The sequence below is a fragment of the Hippoglossus hippoglossus genome, chromosome 13 (assembly GCF_009819705.1).
Source record: "Hippoglossus hippoglossus isolate fHipHip1 chromosome 13, fHipHip1.pri, whole genome shotgun sequence".
NCBI lineage: Eukaryota > Metazoa > Chordata > Actinopteri > Pleuronectiformes > Pleuronectidae > Hippoglossus > Hippoglossus hippoglossus.
The window spans coordinates 17,006,954-17,024,760 of NC_047163.1; positions in this window are offsets into that span (position 1 = coordinate 17,006,954).

Sequence of the window (17,807 nt, forward strand, 5' to 3'; positions counted from 1 at the left end):
TTAATTATATCCTTCTGTAGCCTATGTTTTTTTTGTTCAATTGAAATCAACTTGTAGCAGTGCTGGTTGCCTCTTTCATAGTATCAATATGGCCATTATGTTGGATTATTTGCTGCTGTAACCATTAATATTTTATATGAAATACATCTGTAAATACAACACTTGTATGATTAGATTTTTTAAAGTTGTATGTGTCTAAAACACGTTATCGCTAAGAAGGTGCAAAATGAGAGTACAGAAGTCGTCAGAAACATTGAACGTCACCATGAGACACAAAGTCTGATCTTGTCACTTCTCCACCTTTATGGCCTTGTTGTGTTTAAACTTGCACTCTCCAAAACTATGACTCACTTTCTCAGGGGAAAGGCTTTTGCAGAAGAGATAAGTGCGTCTTAGAAGCTTAGTGGTAGTTACCAAAGCCTGTCTATAAAGATGGAAATTGCTTCTCCACTTCCTCCATCCATCCAGAAATATAGACAGTCTGCGCAGTAGCGATCAGCAGATGGAGCCATGGTATTGAAGTCCCGTCAAAAGGCAAGCTCAACCAATCGCGAGTCAGCCTCATGTTTCACTCCATTTATACTAACATCAAATACCTCATTAACATATTGTGAAATGAACAATTGAAAATACATCAGTGTGATAAGAACTTCCTAAAATGATGGAAACAATCTTTGAGAAAAATGTACTTTGGTTTGACCCATGTCCCATCCACTAATATGGAGATCATTCATGTGACTTGGGTAACTTGTGTTTATATCTATGTATATCTGTGGTATTGCCTCCACCACAGTACAGTCATATAATTTCAAATTTTCTACATTTTAGATTGACTTTCAAGAAGCAGCATGCATTTAGTCTATAGTAGTCCCTTCGTCTGTGAACACTGGGTTGTATTTCTTTTTTGTGACTGACTATTGAGGCTAGTTTTGGAGGCGAAGTTGGAGTCTGAACCTCCACTGTAAACGATTCCTACCTGTGTTCTAGTTAAGCCTTGTGAGTGAGGTGATGAGAAGAAAGAGCAGCAGGTGGCCTGATAGAAAAAGAGGAGGGTGAGTTTAAAAGATAAACAGAGAAACACAGTGTCATTTATTCTAAAGACTACAGCTTTGGTCCTCCACGTTCAGACCTCTGCCACATACCGTTCAGTCAAGAAAAGTAATAGGTTTATTTGCACCACCTGCAGGCAAAGAGTTTTGCAACTGCATTTTTTATTTTTATGTCTTTTCTTTGTTCTGTTCATCTTCTGTGTCTGTGCACTTTTTTAGTTTGTTTTTATTAAACTGCAAAAAACAAGTGCATAATACTGTACAAATAATACTGTACAAATAAGGACAATCATTAATGGGATGAATACAAATATTATCTGGTGACTGACAATATTACCAGCATTATGTCTCACTCATCTGGTGGCAAGAAGCATAGTCACAAGCTGTGTTTCTATAATTTCAAATTTCACATTCAAAGTTACTGTGACATAATATCCCATTTTTATGGGTAAAACCATAAAGGGACACATAACAAATACTTAACTGACAACAAAATAACACAATAACACCATTATTGCTGGTTGAAATGTTCATATAATGAGTGCAACCTGCAGTGGCTGTTTCTTTGCCTGTAGGTGGCGTTGGTTGGCATTTATAGAACTGAACAAACAATGCCCTTGTAGCGTGAACCTAATTGAAGTTTGGAGGTTCGGTGAATATGTGAAACTGTGGAATGATTATTTAAAAAAACATTTCTGGCAGATGTATTCAAAGGGGTGTAAGGAATACAATTAAGCTTGAACTCACACAATGTCTCTATTCGGTACATAGTGCTAACAAACACCCAATTACATATTCAATCCTTGGACTCACACATATACACACAAAGCAATGCATGGGTTTATACAGTGGGGTCTGTTTTATTCTGACAACGTGGCCAAGACTGAATCCCTCCTTTGTGTGTTGTTCAATGACTCCTGTGAGGGTTAATGAAGATGGTGGTAGAGGTTGAGGCTGTGATGGTATATTTGACTGAGACTGTGTGTGGGCGTGGAGATGGTTGGTTGAAGAGTGTGCTCAAGTGTAAATTACGTAGTTGGGGCAGCTGACTCTGAAAAGGCTATGTAGGGGAACAGCACAGCAACGAACATCAGTGAGCACACACAAGCACACATTATTCATCCATCCATCCATCCATTATCTACACTGCTTATCCGTTGAGGGTTGCGGGGAGAACTGGGGCCAATGCACATGGACTCATGGATATTTTTGTTATGAAAGTGTAGGATCCCATTACTCTTCATAAGCTCAATAAGATAATATGCTTTCAAGGCCTTTAAAAGTGTTGTTTGACCAACACTCAAATATTGTAGGTGTTATAGAGACTAATGACAATGACAGAAAGTACGGAAATCCTAAACCTTCCGGGAAAATTTGCTGTGCGTGTCTAGCACATTTTCTGTTTGACTGCTGGAGGTGAAAATTCCCTGGCTGATTGGAAACCCTGACTCTCGCCACTTTTCCAGTTGAAACATCAGTCAGCAAAGAGAAATGTCCTGTCAGGCTCAGCTGCACTCACTCCTGCTGACATCAGCACCAAAGCTGGTCTCCAAGACTCACTCACAGGTACTGGCACAACAAAAAAAGAAGACCTATCATTAATCCCCCCGTTGTCTGTTCCACATCATGAAACATGAGGGATGACTCAAATGAGGTGCAAGACACACCTTAACTGACCAGAGGGAAAGTAATGAAGATTCATGAGTTCAAGAGCTGAGGAACAGATACAGTAACGGACTCGCTTTGTGCCTAAAGGTGATTTAAGGTGCAGGAAAAGGGCTAGTTGACAACGCTGCGGCCACAAACAGGTAGAGACGAAGCAGTTGAAATGAAACATTGGAGCTCACAGAAACATCTCCTTGAAGCAGACATCAGAGCCACCGCACAATAGCTACAAATTCACATCATGGCCCCTCACCCCGAGGATGTCTACCTCTGTAGGGGGCACTTTTATCTACACTTAGACTTTAATCCTGGTCATTATTTAAATGACAGCACCGCTGAATGGACCACTGTCGAGCAGGACCCACCCAATTAGGCCTTAAAGGACCTGTGAGTAAGGTAACACTTATCAGTCAGTTCTTTGCCTGTTAGATGGCAAACTCAAGATGCTTTCAGACATGCACTGAATTCCACATAATCTTTTGAAATTATTTGCCTGTTAGATGGCAAACTCAAGATGCTTTCAGACATGCACTGAATTCCACATAATCTTTTGAAATTATCTGTAGGGGCTGTATGTGAGAACCCAAATGTTCGAGTCAACCCTCTCTCCTGCCAGCCCCCTGTTAAAAACTCTGGATAGTGTCCAAATGAACTCATGTGAGAATGCAGATCTTCCAGGCGATTCACCGACACAAATCAAGAGCTTTGGGTGATACGGGCAGAAGCTGGTGTCCATGTGCTAAAGACAAAAACACATGATCACTGCAACAAAATGTATATGTTATGTATTTTCTCCTGCATGTTGCACCAACTCTTGCTTGAGTCCGAACCCCTTTGTGCAGATACTTTCTGGAGTTCATGTCTGAAAACAGCTTTACTGTTTAAAAGGTAGTTCTTTAATTGACTAATTAAAAAGAGATGTTAGTAAAAGGAGTGTGACAGAACAAGACAGTTGAAACAAAAGGATGTTGTGAAAAAAGTAAATAAGGGTTGATAAGGGATGATAAGAGAAGAGCACGTATTAGGACAGAGTACATAGAAGACAGGGCGCATTGAGAGGGATGGGCACAGATGGGGAGGGAAGAGATAAACGAATTGAAGAAGCAGCTAAAATGTCACTTGAGAAATGTAATGTTGGTCCACAAAAAAAAAGTGTGACAGGGAATTTAAGGGCGAGATTCCTCTGAGGGGATGACGAAGAAAAATAATCTGATCGAGGGAGGAGAGCGAGCAAATGAAAATGAGCAGAGGAGCTATTAAGTAATGGCCAGATAGTAAGTGAGGCCGAGTTCCTCCACAGACTGGGAGGAGACAATTGAGAGGATGGTCCAGACACACAGAGAGAGAGAGAGAAAATAAAGGGAGTAAAAGTGTGTCCAGAAAGCGATGGGGAAGGGGCAGCGGGGGGGAGAGACAACCTCAGAAAGGGGGCTCGTCTTCCGCTCAGCTGTGTGTCTTGGCCGGCTGTGAAAAGCCACTCTCTTCCTGTCAGCACAGGAAGCCCACAGGGCGCCATTGTGCCAGACTCGCAGGGAGAGACGGGGACAGAGAGAGCGACGGACAGAGGTTTGAATAATTTAGTGGAATTATTGAGTTTCTGAAGATTAGTTGCTATTCAAATCACACAGGGTTTGCCTCGTACTACCTCGCACTTTATTTTGCTGTGGTATATTTGCGTGGAAAATACCAAGAAGACTGTTTTGTGTTTGCTGGATTGATTCACAATGAAAATCGCCACAACCTCCCCTAAAGCATAGCAGTTGCTCCTAATCAAGCCGAGGCCTAAACCCCCCCCCCCCCCCCGTGCCTATATTTACCAATAAATTTAATTAGGGTGAAATTCTCTGTTCCACAGACAGTCTATTGTCCTCTCTCTGGTCACAATTGGCTCTAATGCCAGTCAGAGATTAGCTGTCTGCAGTGGTGATTGGTTCTCCTCCAGGGACGTGGCTTTTTTTAAGCTCTTTTAGTGAAATGAGAAAATCTTTCTGTTCATTTCACTTGTTTTTGTCAGTAATTGAGGAAGTCACAGAAGAATTGGCTCAAATGGCAGTGCCCAGCTGTGTGTGTGTGTGTGTGTGTGTGTGTGTGTGTGTGTGTGTGTGTGTGTGTGTGTGCGTGCGTGTGTGCGTGCGTGCGTGCGTGCGTGCGTGCGTGCGTGCGTGTGTGCGTGCGTGCTGATAGAAAACCGTGAATCATCTCTCCTACTCATTCAAACATTCACATTAATTAGTCCAAACTGCACATCAAAATATTACAGTACACGACAGCTTATCTTGTGCCTCTTTATTGTTTTTTCTCTGCTTACTATTGTGGCCTTTTTACTCTTTCATTTCTCTCTGAACTTCTGATTTCTCCTTTTTAATGTTTTCTCTGTGAAAAGAAACTCTATGGTACTAGGTTGCCATACTTCATTTTTAAATGTTTCCGGTCTGCAGGGAGGCTGTAGGGTTAATGATATAGGTTTGGTTTTTTCAAGCAGTGAAAACAACAGTTCCATTATTCCAGCTTGTCCTGAGAGTCGCTGCTTCTGAGATCAGTTTCACACATTCTGGAGTCTCCGGTTGAGTATTTCCCCTGTAAAGAGCCACGCTGCAGTGACCTCATTCAACTAACTGTCAGTACACTCACACATACAGCGATGTGTCATCACACATGCATTGGTTTTGTTTGTTTGGACAGAGAATAGGAGACAGACCAAGCAATAGAAAGATATAGTGTAGCATAGTGTACTTTCACATCTGTTTATTTGTTGATATGTTTATGCATGTCTAGGGCTGTGTTTACATAACTGCACTCAAAAGGCAATTTATCAGCACCATAGCGCTTCTGTCCTGCTCCATTTATTCTCGGACGTCTTGTCGTCCACATGTGGGGTATAGTTTGATATATGTTGCAGCAGTGACATAACATATACATGAAATATATATACATGAAATAAGAGTAATTGGTAGGAATGTGTGAGACCGTGAAGGGGGCAGAGAAAAATAACAAGGATAACAGAGGGAAAAAAAGAGGGGAAGATGCAGAAAAGATATGTATACGAGAAAAATGTTTGCAAAAGAAATAAGCCACAGTCGCTGCTTCTGGACGCAACTCCTGAAAAAAAGGAAGATGATAAGCAAGGAGGGGGAAAAGGGGTGAGATAGAGGAAGTGAAGCAGCGGATGAATTAAATATGTTTCTGCGAAGAACACTCATCAGAAATGGGGCACGGAGATCCAGGGATATCCCTGTGTCTTTTTCAGGCTCTCGCTTGCTCCTTCACTTTGTCCGGCTGTAAGTATTGTACCATAGCACTGGTTTATCTTTTAGTTAACATTGAATTCACTCCTTCCACGATTTTGTCCTTAGATCCTGGAATTTTTTTCTGTTGTCCAAAATTTCTAGGAATTACTACCATGGCATCACTGCAAATGTGAATGGGATAATTTTCACTTTTCAGGAGGCGTCATCAGTGGCTGCAGAGCAGACCTACAACCAATCGGAGCAATGAAATGTGTGGGGATGCACAAAGCAAAAGACAAAATGCTAAAAATTCTGTACAGTGCAGAAATTATTTGTTCAACAGTTCTCTCTCCTTGCAGATATTATACAGAATTGTCAAATATCAGCGTTATTGCCCTGATTCATTTTTCCACTCCTATTTCTTCTTTCCCACCCTTCTTTCATCTTCTCCATTCTCGTTCCTCTCTTCGCTCCTCTCAATGTCTCAGCTCCCTGGTTTACTTTTCTCCCCATTATTATTGCTCCCTTTTTTCCACCCTGTTTTTCCCTCCCTTTTCTCCCCCTTTGTCCTCAACTCTCTTGTTCCCCCTTTTAAGCCGTCCTATTCTTTCATCTAATCGTTCTGTATTCCCACTCGCACCAGCTCATATTATGTCTTCTCTGACCCATTCCAATTTCTCCTCCTACTTTCGCCTTTCATTTTTTGCTCTCTGTCCCTTTACACATCCTATACGCTTCCTCCATTTTCCATTTGCTCCGTTCATTACTCTGCCCATTTTTGACTTCGTCTTTCATCTTGTCTCCTTTCCTCGCCTTTCATGAGCCACTGCTACTACGACTCCACCCCCAACAGATGTCAGCATGGATCAGTGATAGTGTAGCCATACTCTACCAATTCACCCTGATGCATTTATATTACGGTAATGTTTTGCCATACGAATCACAACCGTGTCTTTTTTACACATGGATGCTAATGTTGGAGCAAAGCGCCTCAGGCACACTTCCTTAAACTATAATTCTAACTATAGCTGCCTGCTACTTAAGGCTCAGGGCCCAATGTGTATTACTACATTAAGTAATGGACAGATAGAAAAACGATGTTGTGGCATAGATTTTCAGTGCTGGGATTTTTCCTGTCACTTGGTGTGAGGGCTCCGATCTGTAGCCATCGTCTGATTTATTCACAACAGAGTGTTATACCAAGCTGACCTACACAAAGTGTAAGAGTTTCCATCCTGAAACAAAGCATGTTGACGTCATGATGATTGAACAAATGTATGTTGTTACGTTGGTGAGTGTTTTAGAAATCAAAGCTCTTTTTTTAGGCTCATCCCTTTTCTTTAGATCCAATGATTAGCTCTCCCGTGGTTCTCACACACTGTGATGTCCAAGCTGTGATGAAGTACATGCTATATACGACAGATCGAAAGTATCTACGGTTACATTTATGATACTATCAGATGTTTCTGTCAGTACATACAAATATGGAGTACAGCAGTACTGTGAACCAGCTTTGTATGAAATGTTGTGACCTAACTCCTTCATTAGTGGTTATGCATGTACCAGAAGAAAGACATTGAATCGCTCATGTTGTTTACCAATTCCTTGTGAAATGGTCATGTGTTAACTGGAGGGGATGGCTGTGGCTAAGAGGGTTGAGATGGTCGTCCACTAATCAGATGGTCGGTGGTTTGATCACCAGCTCATGCAGTCGACATGAAGAAGTGTCCTTGGACAAGACGCTGAACCTCAGATAGCTCCTGACGGCTATGAATGAGAAGCGCAACATATATGTTGTACTGTAAGAGAGTGTGTGTGTGTGTGTGTGTGTGTGTGAGAATGGGTGAATATTACTGAGTGGAAAGCACTTGAGTGGTCATTAAAACTGGAAAAGTGTTATATGATTTGATCAATATCCAGGAAACCAAACTAAGTAGGAAGCTGTGAGCGTTATGATAGATGGTTGTTATGGCTAAAATATTCGAATACATTTTTAATAAAGCCAGTTCAGGTTTAAACTGGTATATTGCATGCTGTAACATCTGCATACTCCATTTGCTTTATTTTTCTTCTACAGAATGATAAATGTGTTACAAAAAACAGCTTTGCTTGTACTTGCAGCATAAAACCAAAGATAATTAAAAAAATACATCTCGTTGATCCTGTAAAAATTATGTACAAACAGCTTTAACTTGTTACTGTAAAGTTGGGTTTCTCCTCTGCATCCCTATTAATTCACTACGTCAAATATTAAATCCATATAAAATCCACCCTGTGTTACCGCGGCGATGCTCCTCGATGTGTTTGAGTGGTGTTGATAGCCACACATACATGCACTCCAACATACGATGCTTACACGCCGACCACTCCATGTCACACCTCATTATCATCATGATCATTTATTAAATGTGGCTTCCACCAGAACAAGTGAGTAGAGGAGTGAGGGAGCTCAGGGGAAGGAGGGATTGCTTTCTTAATTAAACGAGAGGAAAAAAAAAAGAGAGGGAGCACGGCGCCACAGGCCGGGCTCCTTTGAAGAAAAAAACATTTATCTCATTCACTGCATTCCCCTGCTCCTTGTTTCTCCCTCTCCGAGCTGGCTTAGTTACTCTGTAGCAGGAGAACAACACACACACGCGCACACACACACTGCAGTGCTCTGCGGCTCATTTTCTTGGTAGAGGTGTAACATGAGCATTGTTTCTTTCCAGGTCACATTAAACCATTCTAAATTATGTAACATTAAACATTCTTGTGCACCTGCCAATTTGGCTACATGGCAGTCTCTTTCTCTCTTTCTCACACACACACCTTAATTATTTTGCCGTTGAGGGCCAACACATACCGTAACTATTCTTTCAGGATGCAGTAGTGATGAATTAACAACTAATATCTCCAATGCATGTAGTCAAAATCTACCTTTAGCTAAACCTCCTGGAAGTTAATATTGTTGGGAGGTAGTGGGTCACCAAATGGCTAACAAAGAAACTGATGCAGCGATAGACTGGGAAGCTTTGGATTCATCAAAGGTTGATAAATGGTGGTAAAGTAGAAGATCAATAATACTGTTTCACTCTTATTCATTGAGCCCAAAATTACAGGAACGGACGTCATGTCCATTCAAGGAATGGACATGACGTTAAATATGAAGTACTTCAAATATTGATTCGTACAGTGTTTGCTAAGTAGCATGTGCCACATGGTAGATGTTAAATGGACTGTATATATAACGTTTTTCTAATCTTATCGACCACTCAAACCATTTTACAGTACATTCACACACATATTCGTATCACACACTCATTGGCACAGTGCCGACACTGCCATCAGGGACAATTTGGACAATTAGGAACATCAGGACACTTTGCGGACTGGAGGAGCTGTGGATCTAACCACAAACCTTTGGTTCGGGGATGGTCTCTACCTCCTGAGCCGAAGCTGCCCCCCATAATATATTATGCTTGTAGGAAGGGCCACACTTTAAACAATATGATGAGCTGTTGCATGATTTTTTTCCTCACAAAAAAGCTGCTCTTCTCAAACTGATAATTATCTCGGGTGGAGTGATAGTAAACTGGTCTATAAATAACTCACCTGTTTGGAAATCGTGACCTTTTGCTCAAACGGAACTCCAGAGAGCTTTCAGCGCCAATGGACTAAAACGCAGACTGTGTCCTCCGCCACGCTGCCTGCAGGAAGCGGGTAAAGCGAGCGTCAGTGAGCACAATCCTTCTGCCAAACCTAAAATGACAAAACGAAATAGATGACTCATGTTGTCCACTTAATAGTAGAATGTGGCAAGCCCCTGTCCAGGAGAGGTTGGAGTAAAACAATATTAAACTAACTGGACAGGCCATGACACATAGCCCATCTATGTAAATACTGAGGCAGAAATGGGTGACAGAGCAAGTTCCCAAGGAAAACAACCCTAAACTCAACAGACTGATTCACTCAGATCTCAAACCATAAGCAGCTGCCCCCGGCTGTCATCTCGCCAATTGCTCCTTTCATGTGAGAAAAACATTTCGCAGAACTCAGGGATTGACCAGCCCGACAGCATCATTAGCTGAGTCATTCCTGTCATGAGAACGTTTGTGTGTGTTCTCCTCAACCGACTCTGGCTACCTGACCCTCACCTACACCTGGGGGTGGTCAGATGTAGGGGGGGGAATTCATCGAACAGCTTTCTCCAAACGCAGCTATTTAAAACATCAGCACTGGGGTTGTGAATACCTGGATAATGGAGAGCTTTGGAGGAAAAAAATATTTCTATAATCAAGGAGTTGACTGAAGATGATGAGAACACAGAGGACCCCTCCACGATGTCCATCTAGTCCCATTAACAGATAAACACAATCTACTGTAGCATTTCGGGTCCAGACCTGGACATTTACACAAATTACATACATACATGAGATGCAAGGAAATGTCAGAGTTAGCCCATGTGAGAATACAGCAGGAAAATATCCGGAAGATTCACAGCGAACAAGTGTTGATGAGGTTCCTAACTTGTCACGGACCTAAAGTATACAAAAACCTACAAAAAGAATGCCAGTATTTCAGCATAAATAAGAGGTGCCATTCACAATGAAGTTGTCAACTTGGAATGACAACAAAATTGCAGAGCTCTGACGATAAGGGGCGACGCTTGAGTCAATTTGCTGTAAAAAAAAAAAAGCACTTTCTTGTTCATTTGCCTGCAACGGTCGAATTTATATGTCCTGCCTCCTGCCTCCTGCCTCCTGCCTCCTGCCTCCTGCCTCCTGCCTCCTGCGTGCTCTACCCAGGCGCCACTCCTCACCTGAAGGCTCTGTACATTTTCCTGTTGTTGTGAAAACCTCTGACCCAGACAGTCTCCTGCTGCGTTCTTCATATGTGAAAGCCCGGGAAATATCCAGGATTGTTCATGTCTGAAAATGGCCTTAGTAAGGATAAAAAATAAAAAAAATTGTTAAAGTCACAAGACTTTTGACATCATGCATACAACTTTAAACACTTAAAGGTTACGGCATGGTTATGCAAAAGAAAAAAACAAACAAGAGGACAGTCTGATTTTAAAAGGTCAGGAAAGACCTGAGAAACTGTGATTTATGAAATTGGGTGATATATTTGAACTTTGGTGTCAAATTCGTGCAATGTCTCATCATCCATCAGCGCTGAAAATGAAACTCATCAGACTCAGTCATGGCACCGATCCGAGCCAGAGGGTGTTCAAACGGTCCCTCCTCAGCCTCAGGTAGTGCTGGAAACTACAGTCATCCAGACACAGCTCCTGGAGGAGCAGGTAAGGTCCCGGAGCTGTGTGCTCTTCCGGATGGGCACACACTGGCACTGACTTCGCGTTTCCACAACCCGCACACCGCAGCAGTTGTAGCTACTTCAGCCAGTACTTCTCTTGTCCTCTCTCCCGCCGGCTTCCTCTGGTGTTCCCACAACATGTACAACGCAGCAACTTGATCGCTTCAGCCAGTAGTCCTCCTCTCTTCCAGAGGAGAACAGGCGGAGTGTTGGTGTGACCACACCATAAACATAAACAATCATGCCATCTTCGTTTGGTTCTATTCTTTCTGATTCTTCTTAACTGTATTTGGAATTTGCACATGTCCCTGAAAACTTAATAAAATGAAAATGGTATGAACTATTCAATCCTTATAATAGTTACCATTATTTATTCATGGGTATAAATACCTTTACACACAGAGAGAAAGAGCTCATTGCAGTGCGGATAAAGGTCGTGAAAGGTTAGCGACTTCTCCCACTGCTCACAGCCAGTGCTCAGTCAGAGAGAGCAAGAGGTGGCTGCTGTGAGGTGGAGGAAATGAGGGACTAGAAAGGAGGGAGAGATGGAGGTCGGGCTACTGTAATAAAAAGTATGGGATGATGGGTGTGAGAAAGAAGAGAGGGTGAAAAATGTGAACGTGAGGATGGATTGGAGAAAAGGAAAAAGGGAGGTTAAATGGGAGAACAAATAGAGAGCAAGAGAGGGGGACCTGAGAAATGGAGGGACAGACATAACTAGAAAGGGGAAAAAATGAAGAGAGAGTAGAGATGGGAGGAGGTTAAGAGAGAGAGCGGATTTTACACAGTAGACCACTGACGGATGGTTGGCATTTAGCTACCCACTACCTCCGGAAATAACTAATTAAGCATGGGCTGCTGTGCTTTGTGTGTGTGTGTGTGTGTGTGTGTGTGTGTGTGTGAGTGTGAGTGTGAGGAGGCAGACGTGTTGGAGCAGGAGGACAGGGCTATGAACTGTGAAGGGAGAATACGTGATTTCATTTGAATCGCAAATGTGTCAAGCTTGTAATTCTATTAAAACACGTTATTTATTTGGTAAAACCACAGTTTTATAATGCAGCTTGTCCTGTAGGTGTGCGCCTGTTTATTTTTGTTCAAATGAAATTAATACCTGTAATATCTGTTTCTATTATAGCGTCTATTCAGGGAATAGACGCTAAGGGTAAAAGCGAGATGAATTAAGGTAAATTCCTAGCCTCTGTGTCCACTGGGGTCCTCATGCTATGGACGTCCACTTGTAGAGAAAAACTGTGCCGACTGTGCATTTTCCATTTGCAATACATTTCGTTGTTCAACACTGTCCTGTCCGGTCGGGGGCACGCTCTTGGTTTGTTTGCAAAGAAGAGAAGAAAAAGACAAAGAACAAGTACGCTTGCTTTGAAGAGAGATTGAATGAGGTACACACATTTGTACAACCCGTCTTTGAAGATACACAAATGGAGGCAAACTGTTGGAGAGAAATCGCAGCTACCCTTGGTAGCTGCGATTTCTTGCCAACCAATAGGTGGCAACTCTTTGTGGTATAATATCTTATTAACCAGAACACTTATTATCAGGAGTGAATTTAGTAAATGAGATCAAAATGAATCTGTGAAAAAACATTATTAAGTGAGTATTTCATGACAAGAGTTGGCATTTTTATCGAGTGGTACCCTCTGCTGGCCATCTGTGGTACTCAGAGCCTCAAGCTACGTCCACTCTTTATATACAGTCAGCGTTGACAACAGAAGCGGAAGTAATGGTGGTTTGGCGGTTGACAAACATCCTTATTGCGCAATGGAGTGTGGGATCAGGTATGTATGGGTGGAACGCCAGAGTGACTCGGACCTTCATTTTAGTATGAATTGAATTGTGGGCTAGTACTGGATGTGTGACTGGAGCGAGTATGCAACTCTCAGTGGACACAGATTGTGGAAAGCATAGTCAACCCTTTAGGCTCGCACAGTGAAAACAAAGTAGATTTGGTTATTCATAAATACAAAAAGTGTTTTATTTGACTATAGAGTGTGAATAATGCTGTCAGTTTACAGTTTAATACACTAACATACACGGACAAGTTCAGCAATTGATGCCTGAAAGAGTAGGGTATGATCAAAACCTGCACAAGCAGCAGTCAGCTTGAGCAGCCACACCTCCGGTAGCGCTCATCCCAAACTTTGGATGATTTCAAACTAGACACACACAGCCGAGGGTTTAACATTTACCAAATGCTACTAGCTCCTGACACGTATGCTTTAGTTTTGATTACTTTTCCCATCCATTCCACCTTTTATATTGTCAGACTATCCCTCTTCTGGAATAAATTTCCATGTGTTTCTTTGCTTCTTTGCATGCACCCCACATATTTTCTCTAATGCCACGGAGTCTGAGAGCTGTGGGATTGCTTTCGTGGAAGTATTCCAACTCAGGTACAGCGAGCCAGGGGTATATAACCCTCCTTGCAAGTCACAAGATAATTTTGGAAGGGTATTCTAACATTTTCACCTCTTTTCCCTCTGACATCCAAGCCAGACTCCGGCATTTCTTCTCATCTGACAGTCGCTCCAAGGATCAAGGTCTGTAGTTCAAACAAGTGTAAAAATGTTGCACTTTTGAATATTATTTATTCTTTTGATATCAATGCTGTGCATCGCAATGAGAATCAACCTCTAGATTACATTAAATGTGATCATTCTGTGTCTATCAGTGCCAAAAAATGAAATAATATTATTTGTACTGATGGATCATAAGTACAAAACATTCAGGAGGGAGCTACTGAGAATGTCCAGTTTTTGAACTTGGCTTGCATTGCTTCACTCACTTACAAACACCATACTGGAAAAATAGCATTAATGAGCCTTCAAATCAGAAAACGAAAGGAAAAACAACATTGATATTGTTATATTAAAATACTTTAAAGTATGTTAAAGTAATTACTTTGGTTGTTGTGAAAACTATGTTTTTTTTGGCCATCTTTGGAAGAAATGTGCACAAGTGCAGTGGATCTATTGCGGGGGAAGGGGTGTACATGCACGCGCAGAAAGCTCTCGCGCAGCAGCTTCTGAGTTACAGTTACACAAACTAACGAGAAGTTATTGAGTTGGAGAGAGACCTCCATTGCATGCCACTTGCGTGTTTACGCACAACTGCAACTGACAGTAAGAGGTCTGACTGTGTGGATGGTAAAAACTTTATGGACGATAGTGTGAGTGAGCCACAGCTGCACACAGATATAAATTGCAGCAACCAAGCAAAAGACCAAGTTAGAGATTTTTGTTTATTGGTTTTAGTATGTATTGGTTCATTATGAAACTGTGGCGAATAAATCAGAATATGGTGGTCTGCCACAGTCTAGATAATTAATGTGAAACACTGCAGTTAGAGTATAGCTTTCAGCAATATAGTGAAGTTACTTAAGATCACACTTTGTGCCGTCTGCACTGCAGCACTGTATGTTAGTTATATTCTAAATCACCTGCATCTGTTCTTCTTCCTTCCCTTCACATCAATATTCTAGTCATTCGATAAAAAAAGCAAAGAATTTATCAACACACCAGATTGTATATTAAGAAAGACCCATTGTTTTCCCAACAAATACATGAACTAAAATGGTTGCTGTGTAAAAAGAGGCTTTCTGAGGCTCTGTGTCATAGACAGGAAAAGCCCCTTTGCTAGATTAATACAGAACAGCTTATTGTTGCCAGTATTTGCATTGTACGTCATGTTTGTCAAGTTTGTAGAGTTTAACAACAAGCTTTCCTCTTACATATATTTCTCCTCATCCATCTGGCATGTTCTTCTGTTTATCCTGTTGATTATATAGAGGTTTGCCAGTGAGTTGTCCCCAGACAAACACTTTTAACGGATCAGACAGTGTTTTTTTTTTTATTCTGGCAGTAATTGTACAGACCTTTTTCATTCCACTTGAATACTGATGATGCAGTTGAGTTCCACCAGAAATATTGCCCGATTATACAGTTTGGTATGGAAATGAACAGGTTGACCAAATGTTGAACAATTCTTGTCTTTTTTGCAAAAAAGGCAGATTGAATATATAATATACAACTAGTATAGCTCTTTGCACCAAGATGTGGAGCCAAGTGGCCATGGACAAACATCCGCCGGCTCCTCTGTGCTGTCGATACTTTACATTTAGATGCTGTGCAGGTAAACCACAAACCAACATCAGCTTGAGTCCTTTTGGATATTTCAGTGATGTAAAGGCCATTATCTTTACACAATGTCTCCTTCTAGACTTCCACTTATAGCTGAAATCAGACGCTGGAACAGAAAATTGAGGAAAGAGAGATGGTCATGGAGACAATTGAAGAGATTGAAATGAAGAGATAAAAAGTTCCAAAGAAAATAACACTTTTATACCAAATGGCAAAGTGACAAAGTGCTCTTGAGATAGAGAGAAAAAAACTGTCAGATACAAAGAAAAGAGGAGACAGGCTTTGCTACTAAACCCCACCCAAAGAGACAAAGTGCTCCTCAAGTAGCTTGAGCTACTGGCAAACACTTCTCTAACACACACACACACACACACACACACACACACACACACACACACACACACACACACACACACACACACACATACACAGACAAACATGCTGTAATCCTAAAAAAAAAGGCTCCAGCACCTGAAATACAGTCTTGCAAACACACAATTTAGTTTTCTTGGAGATTAGACACATGTTTGTACCTTTACTATACTATATATACTGTGTGTGTGTGTGTGTGTGTGTGTGTGTGAGTGAGTGTCAATTATATTTATTATATATTATATTATATCAATTATTATTATTGTCAAAACAATTATATAATTTTCTAAAACAAACAAATGGTGGCGAACTGATGTAGCACAAATCGTTTTGTAACATTTTCTCTTGTTTATATTTGATACATTTTCACAAAATAAATCATAATTTATTTACGCTGTGACAATGTCATGAACAAATTGTTGCCATGCAAGACTTGGCACACACAAACACACACACTTACATTCTCTGTGTCTCACTCACACACACACACACACACACACACACACACACACACAAACACACACACTGTACATGTGGAGATATGTGTGTAGGGCAGACATCATTTTCTGCTGAAAACAAAGCAAGTGTTTCATTATTCATGTTGATTAAGGAAACAGCTCTGTTTCTGTGTTCCACTAACAAGCCAAAACAAGAGGACAGGAAGAGAGGGAAAACGGCATTTGTCTTCATTCCCATCAGCGCGTTCGTAGACACAAGCACACACGCACTGTACTGCTCGAAACGCACACAGCCACACTTAGCTAACTGCTTTCTATCCATGAATGACAAACTGTAGCTCATATTCAACATCGTTGCGCCGAATTGCTTTGACTGTTCTTTTATCTTCATTAAACAGTTTTTTCAGCAAAACTGACTCATCAGAACGGAAGTCACCACACAAGTGTTCTCCTCTGAGGCAGTTATGCGATTTTTAGAACCAAGTGGCTGCACCAGTGATGAATTAGATGTGTCACATTAAATTGGGTGAAAAAGGCTTCTCATACAAATACAAATGTGCCATTTATTTTGTATTTCTTATCAACTTGCTGGAATCACTTTGTATTGGTGTGTTTTCACTTTGATATGAAATGTTTTTTCTTCTTGTTAGTGTCTAAAAACCTACTTTAAATAACCACTGTTTCACTTCAATTCATGCATTATCAGTATTCCAATTACAAAAACATTATAAAAATTCCACTATTTTCTACTTGTGTACTGCATACACTTAATAACATAAACTAATGTGAGATTATGATACAGTATTATTGAATATTATTGAAGACAAAAAAAAAAGGCGAAGAGAAATTTATGTTTTGTGTATTTTTTACTGAATAAGTCTTCAGCTGGTATTTTTAAGTAGGCTATTGGTGAGAAAAAGGGTTCTCGAGAAAACCTTGTTGTGTGATCAAGTCACAATATGTAAATCATATGAGCAAGAAGCAGAACAGGGCATCGTTACAGATCATGGGAGTTCGAACCTGACTGTCAAAGCACAATTCATTAATTTCCTGGAGGCAAAGAGAGAAAAATAACCTTGAGATATCTGTGCGACTGCAACATCGCTGGCACAGAGAGAACGTACAGCTTCCTGCCTTCTTGCAGGCTGTTTTTGAACGGCTCCTAAATTGTGTTTCCCATGGTGAACTTGACCGCGCATACTAATGAGAGACAAGACACCAGCAGAAAGGAAGGGTTTTTTTGGGTTCTTAATTGCAGTCGGGATCTTCCTGAAACATTGATCCGAGAAAAGACATGCGCGCTCTCGCACGCAGCTGTACACATGGATATACATTCTGCATACTAACAGAACCCTATATATATATATATATATGTGTACAGCTCTGCCCACACACATGCACGCACACAGATGATGTTTGTTAGGTTGAAAAGCAGACATTTGGACCACTTCCCTTCTTTTGAATATTCATGAGCACCTGCTTTCCACAAAACACTCATGAGATCAGAAACACAGCATTACCACAGGCATGTACCTCTGTTAGACTTCATACATTTATCTGTATGTGTGTGTGTGCATCAATTTT